This window comes from Heterocephalus glaber, unplaced genomic scaffold, assembly GCF_053883595.1.
Source record: "Heterocephalus glaber isolate CG9 unplaced genomic scaffold, H.glaber_assembly_v1.0 deba00000071, whole genome shotgun sequence".
Lineage (NCBI taxonomy): Eukaryota > Metazoa > Chordata > Mammalia > Rodentia > Bathyergidae > Heterocephalus > Heterocephalus glaber.
This window is the reverse complement of record NW_028258137.1, coordinates 8,291,806-8,304,804: the sequence shown is the minus strand read 5'-3', so window position 1 is coordinate 8,304,804 and position 12,999 is coordinate 8,291,806. Positions and strand designations below refer to the sequence as shown.

The following is a 12,999-nucleotide window of genomic DNA, read 5'->3' as shown; positions in this document are numbered from 1 at the left end:
TGATCTGTGCTTGACCCAGACTATGACGTGAGTAAATACAGGTGTGTTTTTTTCAGTTGAACTACATTTAAATCAGTTCAGTAGATCTTGCTAAATTGAAACTCCAAGTCAATATAGAGATTTAGGACTTAGTAATTCCTTGTAGCCAAGAGCATTATAATTGCAACAAGTATAGAAACTGAACTAAAATAAATAATATAACATAGTCTTACTGATATCACACTATATATTTATTTACCTACAGAGCATGAGCTCCTTGCCCATCTTGCTCATTCCTGTATCTGTGGTTCCTTTTGAGCTATGCTTGGCTCTTGGTAAGTGGTCAGCAAATGTACATGAGGTTTCTGCATTGATAAGAGTTCAGGGTTCATGGTGCTTCTGTGAAGGGTCTGATGATAGACAAAGAAGACTTGCTGGAAAAGGAGATGATTGAGTGGAATTCTGATGACCAAGGAGAAGTTTCCCCAGATATGTGTGAGGGAGTAGCATAATGGGAGAAAAGAGGGATTTTCCAAAAAGAGGCACTGAAGAATGAGACTTCATCTCTTGTTTGGACATTGAATGGAAGAATTCCCTTTGGTCGGACTGGTGGATCCAGTGGAGGATGAGGGTAGACAGTGTTCTTCCTCTCCATCTCTTGCATTTTCCTCTGGACTGTATTTTCTGCCTCCTTGGTGCTGGGAAGCTGCATGCTGGTTTGAAACCTATGCAGAACGTAGTGGACCGAACTCCAAGTGTCTCGTTGTAAATAGATGCACTTTCTGTGCAGTTACTTTAATGGTGCCTAAATGATATATGTTAATAAAAAGCATTTTTGCTTGGGAAAGCACAATGGTATTAGCTCGGCAGACTGCAAATGTTATTTGCTTTATAGAAAGGGATTTCAAATAGGGATTTTGGTGGTTGTCTTTTCGCCTCCATAGTTATTTATAGAGAAAGTATGGGCCATTGCTTGTTTATGGTATCTCTTTTTTATGGATGCCCAAGTTATTATTTTTTATTGGTTTGGGTACTTATTTTGCACATTTGTAGACAATTATGTAGTTATGCAGCTGTTGTACCAGAGAGGCCATATGCATTTCCATGTGAGGAGAAGATTCCATGAGGAACTCAAACTGGATACATCATAAAAGAATTATTGTGATGCCAAAAATAAAAAACTAAAAAAACAATGAGCTCAAAAGTTATCATTGGCTTTTTACAGTATTGGGAGCTAAATGAATTTAATGCTTCTTTGCTAAGTTGAGAGTTGGAGTCGAACTTCATAACTAGATCTGAAGTTTCTGCCTGATTTCCGTATTTGAATGGAAGACATGATGTTCAGCAAAAATAAATCAGCCAGTCAGAAAAGCATGTCTTTTAATAAACTAATGTGTCAATCCATTTTGCTTCTCTTCATCTCATGATGGGAAATCTATCTGTATATCACTGAAGCATTCATTAAGGTAACAAATATTTATTTAGCCCATAATATATGCCAGGAATTATTCTGCTGCTTCATATAGGAGAGAGATGAATAAATTCATTGGTCGGATTAAGGAGATAGAGGAGAAGAATGGGGTGGAGTGGGTGGAATTGATTCTTCTGTGGGCGAAAAGGCACCTGGGCTCTTCTGAAGTAACCTTCATCAGTTCATTAGAAAATTCTTAATTCAGTAAAAACCTTATCTTACCTTAAGGCTCCATGCACTATGTCCCCATAGTGGGTGAATACACACACAAACAGAGTTCCTCTCCAGCACAGCTGCAGGGTACTGGTGGAGATTATGGGACCCATGACGTGTACTTTGTCTCAAATCCAAGGCCTCTTGTCTGGGGAGTCATAGGCACCGACTTACTTCTCAAAGCCTGTCTTCCAGTCTCCAAGGTGGAGGTGCGTGTTCACAGAAGGCAGTAATGCACACAAGGTGTCGAGTACAGCTCTGAGCACAGTTGAGGCCAGCACCTGGCCGTGGACACGATGGAAATGATGGTGGCTGGATGATTATATCAGGGGAAGAACAAAAGTCAGAAGACCCCAAGCTGATCTTGAAGGAATGCAGTTTTGGGAAGGACAGTCATATGTGCCCCAAGAAGTCTGTAGATGTTCAAAGACACCCAAGAAATAATGTCGAGATGAAATGTCAGTGTATGACAGACATGTGTACCTTTGATTAAGGAAAGAAGGATTTTTAATTACAAGTTTAAAAAAAAAATGAAATTCCCAAATACATTGAAAAGGCATTTTGAAATAAGCATCTTTATTCAAATAAGTTAGTTTGTCCTGTCTTACACTGGCTCATAATATTTTCACATATACTTTCATATATACTTTCCTCCTCTGAGGAGTATTGGTAACATTTATAATTTACCAAATGGAAAACATCACTTAGCTTTAAACAGTAGCAAGTTAAGAATGAATTTGTAGCCAGGAGTATTATCTGTTTCTCTTAGTAGGACACACACCAATCAAAAACAAAACAAACAAATAAATGAAAAAGGAAAACCCCCAGCATTTATTTCCAGTACCTTTCTGCAAAATATTATTTGTTTCACTCTACTGTTTTATTCATTTTAAGCACGTTTGTAGCAAAGTGTTATACTCTAAGCTAGTCTCAATTCAATTTAAAGTGAAAGGTTTTTTGAGTTTAGATAATTTACATATAAAAGCGTTACTGTACATTCTATAAAATGACTGTGTTCTGAAAACAACGATTTCAATTTAATCGTATTGTTATTCTGCAAGTTGAACTGCCTCCTTCTTGCTTCTTGGTCTTACAAACAATATTCCCTTTTGTCCTAATTTTAAATTGTTAGGGTTTCAAAATGGATATGCATCTTTCAGACCCAAGAAGTATGACTTAAGGCCCACTGTGATTTGCCTGATAGACTTGAAGATGATGTGTGTGTGTGAGAGAGACAGAGAGAATCTTAATAATAATCTGGACAGGTATATAGCTCTTCCTGAATTATTTTCTTTCTTCTCCCAAGAAATGTTGATTGCCAGTGGCCATATCTGTTACAAAAAAAACTCTTACCACAGTCTGTTTCAAAATACGCAATGTGCTCCCCCCCTTTCTTTTCTTTTTTTTTTTTTAAGTATCACTATTGTTCTGGAAAAGTCCTTAGGAACCCAGCATCCCACCTCAGGATCTCATATCATAAAGTGTCTTTGAGAAATGCTGGCAGATGTTGAGGATTTCTGACCCCCGTTTTTGTCCTAGGAAGTCTGCCAGTGTTTCAGATTCTTGACCCTTGAAGTAAATGTGAGGCTGTGACTCTGTAAAAGAAAACACTCAGGTTTTATGATTCCACAAGCTAGGGCTATGCTATAAATTCTCACTGGCCTCTGCTTGTTTGTCTCTTCCAAAGAGTCTGTTTCCCAACTCTGCTACACACGCGGCGTCCAAGTGGCTTTCTCCACAAGCACATTTGATAGCTTCTTGGGGAGAGAATCTGCTGAAACAGGAGTAGCAACGCTACACTGAAATGAATTTGGCCCTAACCAGATGATAAGGGCGTCCCTCCCCATCCCTGGAGTGAAACCCACAGCTCTGTCTTGAAGGCACACAACTGTCAGGACCCTGCCAGGAGTGCAGCCAGAGGCCTCCCTTTCAGCATTTGCATCTATTCTTGCCACCTCCTGCACGTTAGTAGCCATACAATGGAGGCTGTTACTGCTGATCATGTGGATATATTCAGGGGCTGATGAAAAAATATGCTGTTTGTTTACATTTTTTGTTTAATTGTAGTAAAAGACACATTGCCATTATTCCCTCTCAAAATACTCTCCCTTGCTTACGACACTCTTATCCCATATTTTTTGCCACCTTCTGAAGCAGTTCTGGAAGTCCTCTTTCATGAGTGTCTTTACAAGGTGTGATCAAAACTACAGTGAATGCTACTGCTAAGTGTCATTTAGTGGAAAGGCAGGCTCATAAAAAATGTTAGGATGTGTTTTCATCTGCCTTATTCATTGGATCTGGTGTGCTGTGACAGTTGGCTCTTCCTCAAAGTTAAAAAAGACCATGAAAGGTAAACATTTTGAATGGATTCAGGACATTGAGGCAGCCTTGACAGCACAACTAAAGATACTCATATTTATATAAATCTCTTCATGCAGAATCTGCACAAGGTCTTGATTTGTGTCTCACCATTGGCAATGTCATAAATATATTATAGACCATTACATTTCTACGTTATCCTTAATTTATATGTTCTCTGGTGATCCAGAAAAATGTATTTTTCCATAATTAAAACAACGAATATTTTCTTCCCAATGCTAAATTTCTCCTTCCCTTCCCCCTTTAGGCTTTAAAACTATCACAATACCATTTACATTTACTTGTGAATTCCTGTGTAGTGATAACAATTATTATTATTATTATATGATTATTATTATTATTATTATATGGATAGTGTGTTTTCCAAGGAGGAAAAAAAAGTGTTTTCTTTTCTTCAAATTCATAAGTGGTAAGTTTGAGACAGTCTGAGCCACTCATTTTAGAAATGTTTCCCTATAGGAAAGAAAAAAAGAGCATGTATCATGAAACCTGATTCTGCCATTTACTCCTGCATGACCAGAGAAAGAGCTTAACCTCTCTGAAGCTTTTCTGAAATGATGATTGACCAATAGCATCGTCACAGAATTCCTCTAGGAATTGGGGTGAGAGAAAATGCCCATAGTTCCAGGCACACGGCAGGGGTTCCAGAGATGTGCTCTCTCTTTTCCCACACATAAAGTGGCTCTACATTCTGTCCAAATGAGTGACACATGGAACAAATAGACGCACAAATGGAACAAATGGAGACCCTATATCGGTGATCCTCACTCGTCTCCCCACAGTCCCCAGAAACCAGCTGTATCTGATTGCCCTTTGCTACTTGTGCCCATTATGGAGCTATTTATGTAAATTATGAAGTGAATTTATCACCCAACCATTTTTCCCCTAGAAGGTGGCATTTTGAGGAGTTAAGGAAAATCAGTATCGTATCTTCCTTCACACACCTTGAGGATTATCACATCCACGCTGCCCTGGTGGGGGCTCAAAGAGACTGAGGACAGCCCCAGCACAAGGCCTGCTTCCTGTCTGTGCAGGAGAGCATACTTGGGTGTGTGGCAAGCGGCGATCGCAGCTGTAGGGGTCAGTCTTGCACCTGGCACTCAACTTCTTGCCAGATGTGACTGTGAACAAATGTACTCCACCCTCTAGGTCTCAGTCCCCTCATCTGCAACATGGAAGAGCCTGAGGACTGGATGAGAGAGAGAATACCCAAGCAGGGAAAGAAGTGAGATAGAATAGTCCAGAGTCTCAGTGCACTCTGCACTAACGTAATGCGATGATGTGGGAAGCTTTTGCAAACTCCCAGCTCTGTTGAGCACAATGTCTTGTCCCTGGGGTCAGTGATTCCCCACTGAGGACTGAGGCAGGAGACAGGGCCAAGGCAGGACGCTGGTCACTCCAAATGGACCTCAGTCACCAACATTCCTCTCCTTCCTGCTTCAGCTTCATCTTTTCTTGCTTCTCTCTCACCCTCTTCGCCCTCTCTGCGCCCCGCCCCTCCCTCCCTAGCATGGTCAAGGCACCGGGCCCTGTGCTAATCTGGCCTGCTGAGGTGCCACTGAGTCAGCCTGCTGCAGGTGGCTCCTTGGTTTTCCCACTCTGTGAGGTCAAAAAGAACTTGCTTTTTCTTCTTGTATCAATCGAATAAGTGATTGATGTAACAGATGACCCCCAAATTTCAGTGATTATACATTTAATCTTTAATATCATATAGATTTATGGCTCTACACAGTCTCATATGGCTGAGTTTTGGACTTAGACTTTATCTACCTGGTGGCTTTGCTATTCATCCCCCAGCTCCACCAAGGCACCCTCTGTCCTGACCAGGCAGGAGATGGAGAGGACACTCAGAACCATGGGGGAATCTTCTTCACCCTCATTCCTGGGGCATGAATTCAGTCCATCCACGAAACACAGGAAAATGGCTTCAGTGACAATCTGGCCAATTCCTGCCACATCCCCGGGTCTGGATCTCACCCCTTCATTTGTAATCTGTAATTAAATCTTCAGCAAGTGCCTGCCACTAGCTGAGGCCTCTTCTAGGGGCTCTGGTTACCAGCAATGAACAAAGTCCCAGTTGATCGAATGTGGTCAATGGGTCATATTATCTCTTTGATTAACTAGCAGCTTAGATCTTCCACTGTGTTCTGTGAAAATGAGCGTTTTCATTGACATAATTTTTAGCAACATCTAAGAATAACCATTCATTTCTTCCTTAATTAGTACTCGTCCTTCTTCTAGAAGTTAAGGCAGATCATTTTTGTTTACTGTACCACTATGAACAGCACCATTATAATACATTTCCAAGTTCTGTCCCTCTCTTTATCTAGCAGAGTGGGTCAAAGCCCCTTGGTCTGGGGATCCAGGGTAAGCAGACCTCACTCATGTGACATTCTTTGCTGGAAAGACAAAAATCCCCGGAGCTGGGAAAGTATTTCCATGCAATTTCTTCTCAGTTTACATCAAAATCATCTCATTGCCCTTGGGATTGAAAATCACACTCTGTAAGCTCTGAATAAATATTGTGCATCCATTTCCTGCACCCGCAAGAAGACTTTTTTTTTTTCCTGGGGAGCAGGGAAAATGGTTTGATGAGGCTTTATTTGTGAGTAGAGTTTTCGGGATGTATCTCATTCCCAGTTCTTTCTGGTCAGAGACCCTCAAGGGCAACAGTGTCATTTCATTGTTTCACCTTGCATCTCTGGAGGCCAGGCAGCTAGCAAAGAGCACCAACACATAGTAGGTGTTTTACAGGTGCTTGTTGCATTAATACAGATATGAGGGAGACCAGAGAAAGGAAGAAAATGAACCCTAAGCCTTGGATTCCAATCCTGGAGTCCCTGGGGCTACTGCTCTAGCTCAAGGAACATTCCCTTCAATCTGGAAACTCTCTTGGTTCTTTCTAATACGTTCTTTTTGGTTTAAGTCAATTTTGTCTCAGTAACCATGGAGAGTCCTGGCAGGTTACAGTGCCAAATGGAGAGGATGCTGGACTGATACTGGACCCCATGAGCAGCAGGGGTCAGCTCTGCCATGTCACCCTAGTGGGCCAATGGAGAGCTTGTGTGTCCTAAGGACATCCACCTTTGGCAGCAGCTGACTTCTCAGCTGTCCACTCTCAGAACTGTCCTCCTCTGCATTTTCCTGGACCCCAAAGAGCTTTTGATTATGTGGGTCACATCTATCAATATTTATCATAAGAGGAATTAAAGTGGAAAAATTTAAATTACTTAGTTCTTAATTCATTTAGAGGTAAGCCATTGTGCGTTGACATGAAGAATCTTTTTATGTAAAATAACCATATTTTCATACAAATAGTGAGCAAAATGGGGTTGTGACAGCTCTCTGCCCAAGTCTTTAAGGCCTGGCTTTCTAGGACCCAACCAGACCCCACCTCTGCGTCTGCATCCCATCTCAGCTGTCTGGTTGTAAAAGAATGAAGTAAGAAAGTGAAATAGCACCTTGGCATCATTGTGAAAAGAGCTTGGACCTCAGCGAGCCTCTGGAAGAGTCTTGGAGACGCAGCTGTGGGCTCCAGAAGCGTTTTGACAACTGCAGGTCTACTCGATCCAGTGTCTTTTCCAGCGTTTACATCCCGTGGTTCTAAGAGGCAAAATCATCTTCCATTTCCAGACAGCTTCATCCAGATTCAACTGCTAATATGCTGTGGGACCTTCAGAACTCCACTTAAGCCTTCCTGTTTCCTAGTTTCCTCCTCATAGCACAGAGGTCACAAGAATAGCAGAAACTGTGGGATCATTTCATTTAGCCTTGCCAACAGGGTACAGTGGGGACTGTGATGGTCTCTGTTTCATAAACGAGAAAGCACAACTTAGGGATGGTAGAGTGGTTGGATGGGGCCCCCAAAAGATATGGGCATGTAAACTCCCCTAAAGCCTTTGGAGGAAATACAGCTCTGCCCACACCTTAAGATTGGACTTTTGGTCTTTTTGCTGTGAAAGAACAAATCTGTGCTGTTTGGAGCACCCAGATGGTGGTGTTTTGCTGCAATAGCCGCAGGACCCTAATCAGAAGGTGAAGGTTTTTCTGGAGGTCACTCAACTGCTAGGAGTCAGAGGTAGGGTTTGAATCCACAGTTCTGATTCCTGAGTGTGCCATGTGGTTCTTCTTCCCCATAGGGAAACCACTGTGGTCCCAGACCCACAGGACTTCATTTAGATTTAAACAAAGCTCTCGGCCGAGCAGACCCAGTGAAATGTCAGACAGAGCTCAGCAGCAGCCCTGCCTTCCTCTGGCCCTCTCCCTCGTGTTTCACCAGCCACATGGCTGCTCATGGTGCTGCTTCTAGCTGTTGTATATAATAGATGGCACGGTAACTTTGCTACTTGTTTTTACTCCTTATAATAAATTTTTGAAGAATTCCTAGCATTCTTGGAATAAAACTATGTGGACAAGAATGTAAATTTTTGTTTTGGTTTTAAGCATCTGCTTATATATTGTCCAACTACATTCGTACTAAAAAGTGTATTTGTTAGGATGATACTGGGAACTGAGAATGCAGCTTGCCCTCCCCTCCTCCTTGCCATCTACCCCTCCTTCTGTCTTCCAGCATTTTCTTCTAATCCCTGTGTTGTCTTGCGAGGCACAGGGACTCCTTAATTTCTTAGGATTCATTCACGTGAGTCCAGGGGAAATAAACTTCTTAGAAAAAAAAGTACAGAACAAATATCTCCTTTGGCTTCTCTCATGGGATGTGTACAGTCTGTGTTGTTGGGGAACCACAGAAACTAAGAATCCTGGGAAACTCAGCAGCTAGAGGCAATGTAGAAACTGGGCAGCGATTACACATTTTGTATCACTAGGTTTTTTCCTTCCAGAATACCAAATAATCATCATTAATAAAGCAATATCAGACTCACAGTATCAGATCGACTGCAGAGCAGTTTGTGGTGATGTCACTGTAGCACTCAACACACTATATTTGCTGTTAATTTGAGGAAATGTTGAGATTCTTTGCCATCATGGATAGGAAATTGCTTGTCTCTGTTTCTGTAAGTAAACCCAGCTTGGGTGGGCTGCAAAAGCCCCAGCAATGCTCTCTCTTTTCGGGTTGCTTAGACACTGGCTAATATTTTGTCACCTATATTAATCAAAGGTAGGGCCTGGCACTTCACTTAGTGGCATGATGTGCCCAGGTTAGAGTTCAGGGTTCAGGTTAGAGCTTGGGGCAAAGGGACAGGCTGCTCACAGTGAGGTGTCAACTGGTCCAGGGTTTTGGGTACTGGCCCAGTAATTTCTAAACCTTCTTATAGACTGTGTGACTTCAAAGATGTATACCAACACTACAGTGGTTAGAAATCTTTCTAGCACTGATTCCTTTAAGTATCGAGTATTTCAATGTAGACTTATTCCAAAGACAAGAAATACACAAAATGGTAGTGTTAAATTTTGGTTATATACTTAGGATTCCCCATGATTCTAAATGGGAATGTTAGGTATTAACCACAAAGACGCATCAAAAGGAGACTCTTGTTTTTTATGAGTACAAAGATTCCAAGAAAACCGAGAAGGGAATATTTTTTTCCCACCACGTGAGTCTTGAGAATGTAATTTTAGCTGTATTATAAAATGTGCTGAATTTATCTTCAGTATTTTCATACATAGTTTGCCCATAATACCTTTCCCATGATGTTCCTAATGCAAATTTCATAAATATTTGTCGTGCTAATGTACCTATTTACCTTTGCATCCTTCATCTTAGGGACTGCTGATTGACATTTCTAGTGGATGGAGATGTGCGCTGTTTGGGGCATATGACCTTGTGGAGCTTGAGGGCAGAGTGTGTTTTTTTGTAAGTGGGGCCATATTGGCCACTTTTAGATGCCAACTTGATTGGGTCACAGGATACCCAGATATTTGTTGCAGAGGAAGTTACCATTTAAATTGATAGCCTGAGTAAAGCAGATTGCCCTTCCTAATGGGGATGGATGTTATCTAATAAGCTGAAAGCCTGAATCAAGCAGAAAAGCTGCTTCCTCCTGGCTGAATTCCTCAAGTATCCTCAACATTTTCCTGCCTTCACATGTGTGAGCCTGCTGGCTGCTGGACTGCAACATTCACGACTTTTGACGAGAAGAACACATTGGCTCCTCTCAGTCCCTAGCTTGACTGCAGCAGCTCTTGAAACTCCTATTTATATTTATATTACTATGAACTGAGAGAAATTCTCAATATCTGCTGCACGCAAACTGGAGACCAACATAGTCAATAAGTATTATGATATATGTGATAAATATTACATATATAGTATGTATATAAATATGTTTTATAGAGAGAGTTAAGCCCTGAACAATATTTGGTCAATGATGGACTACATTTGCAATGGCAATCCCATTAAATTATATGGTACAGTAACACTGTAGCTGACTTAGTTTATGTTTGGAAAGGACAGGTGAGAGAATACAGTGGCTCAGGGACAAGGATGCATTTCAGAGCCTACAGGCTTAGGAGTACACTCTACACTCTGCACAACAAAATCACCGAAGGGGACATTATTCTGAATGTAGCCTCATGGTTAAGGGATGCATGAGTTTGTCATCTGTGTATGTGATGATGTTATGCACAGGCCATCGCTTGTTTGGATGTACTTTGACTCTAGGGCTCATTCACATGTCAGCTCTGAGCAATGGGTTTTATCCTCATCTGGACAGATGTTTGAGCACCTGTGTTTTCACAAGCCCTGTTGGTGTTTGCAGGCTTAGAGCTGCCCTGCTCATGGAGAGCATAGACAGTTGCCTTGTGGAGTCATCCTGTTTTCCTGGGCCACCATAATACCTGTAGGGACTGTTAATCCTGATATGTCAACTTCATTGGATTAAGCAACGCCTAGCAAATTAGTAGAGCACCCTTCTGAGTGTGTCTGGGTGGGCCATGGAGGTATGGTCTTGGTTACTACATCTGGTCCCTTACTCCTTCCTCTCTGGCACTGTCCTCTTGCTCAGCCTCCTGGCTGCCGTGAAATTAGCAGATTTGCTCTACCACACCCTCCTGCCATGATGTTTCTGCCCAGGAGCCAGCTGACCATGAACTGAATCTTCTGAAGCTCTGAGCTAAATTAAACCTCTCCTCCTTAAATTGTGGGTATCGGACATGTGTCTCAGTGACAGGAAATCTGACTAAAACAACCTGCTATGAGTTCTAGTCTCTCCTCAACATCTTTGGTGTCTCACAGTCTCACACTGAACAAGGGGATCATACTCAAATCCATCAGTACACAATGGTTTTCATGCTTCTCCTGTACATTTCCTCGCTGCCTAAGGACAGAAAGCATAAAACACATGCCAGAGCAGAGACCAGACTTGCAGAGTGATGGAAAGGGGCTTGGAAGTAATTACATATACTGGCCTATATGGAAAGAAGGGAGCGGTATAAAAGCCTAGGCGTCAGGGATAGTGTTTCCATCCTTTGTGACACCCTTCTTCTTAGCTGCTCTGATCTGGAAGGGACTTATGCATTGTGTTTTCCTGTAAGGTCTGAAATCCACCCTGGATGGCTTGTCCCTGAGTCACTGTTCCCTCACCTGTCCTTTCCGAATGCCATGCTCTCCCAGTCAGCCATTTCCCTTTATCAGTATTTATTGTTTTAATCCACATCCTCCATCCCTAGAGAAAGACACCAGCATGATTGTGTGAGTCCTGACTAACGTGGCTCCACTGTCAGAGCTAGGCTGGCTTGTGTGGCCTTAAGCAACTCGGGTGGCCTCCTAAGTGGCAGCTGCCAACTGCCAGAAAGTTAAGAGGTTCTGATTCTGTCTTCCTGAAAAACAGTTCTATTAGGCAAAAGTGACATTTCTAAGCCCTTGTGTGCCTCTCACTCATAAAAGTTCGGCAGGTTGTCACTGAGAGGAGACTGCAGTCATTTCCAGACTCCAGAAGCTGCTGGCACTGCATAGATAATTCCCTCTTCCTAGTATTATATTTATGAGGCATGCTCTTGCCACTGGGTGAGATGGAGTAATCCTCATGATTGCTTTCTCATTATTATAATAATTAGACATAAAATCAGTATTTATGTATAACTTGCAATGTGAAGATTCACTCTCTGTAGGACTCTGGCCTTTACAAATGGAAATCAGGATTCCCGTGGCCAATGAAATGTCATGATGGGAAGAGGATTTTGAAATAATGAGACTTGTAGTGCTTTGAAACTATTGGCATATTATAATACAAATCTGTCTACTGGATGAGTGGATGTTTGCTCAAAACAACTGCCAGTTTGTCTAGTCCCCAAACACTCCTTCACCTTTTTGGATTATGCTTGGTGCTCTCTTTTGAAGCATCCTCATTGCCTCTGTCCAAGTTGCTTCTCCCAGCTGAGCTGAGTGGGAAGTTAGCCGGGTGCGGCTCTGCCCATTTGACCCACGTGAATGTGGCCAGGGGCCATGACTGGTTACACAGGACTGCCCAGTCTTGTCCGTGGAGGAACACTGCCCCTGACCTTAGGACCAGGAAGAAAATTGTCCCCAGTTGTCCCCTGTGGACGGCATTGTTTCTTTGCTTTCATTGCTGGAGTCTCCTAAATACCATCTCTCTTCTACTGATTTACTCTTGTCCTCCAGGAGACAGGATGATGGGACAGAATTCCACAACTAGCAGTCATGGCTTCTGGGTTGGCTGGCCTTCCTCTGTCCTCTGAGTGAAGAACATGGTTTGGCAGGGTGCTGCATGTCTGAAAAACTGTGGGATGTTTTTAGCAGGTCAGGAGTAACCTCTGTTTCCTGGTTGACCTCCCAGTCACACCATAGCCTCCCCAAAGCCAGTGCTATCACTTTACCCCTGAATTCTTAATTGCCGTGTTTAAAAGGTGTTTGCTGAATGAATGCTTCATCTTGAACCACCATTCTCATATTGTTTCAAAGAAGGAGATTGGCTTAACTCAGTTAGCATGAGATGGTCACACGCAGGGTTTTGGTACCCAGACCGTGTCTTAAACACTTG

General features: G+C 42.3%; 1 protein-coding gene across 4 annotated transcripts in view; it reads left to right on the top strand.

Moving 5' to 3' along the window:
- Wwox (WW domain containing oxidoreductase) overlaps positions 1-12,999 on the top strand; it is a 930,576-nt gene that overhangs the window by 519,371 nt on the left and 398,206 nt on the right. For 2 of the 4 annotated variants that reach the window (XR_015450909.1, XR_015450905.1), the window contains exon 8: positions 1-12,999. This exon is cut by the window's left edge and continues 227,755 nt beyond it; it is cut by the window's right edge and continues 162,190 nt beyond it. The exons of the other annotated variants lie outside the window; for them this stretch is intronic. The gene's annotated coding sequence lies outside the window, so the exon portion shown is untranslated. 4 annotated transcript variants of the gene reach the window in all.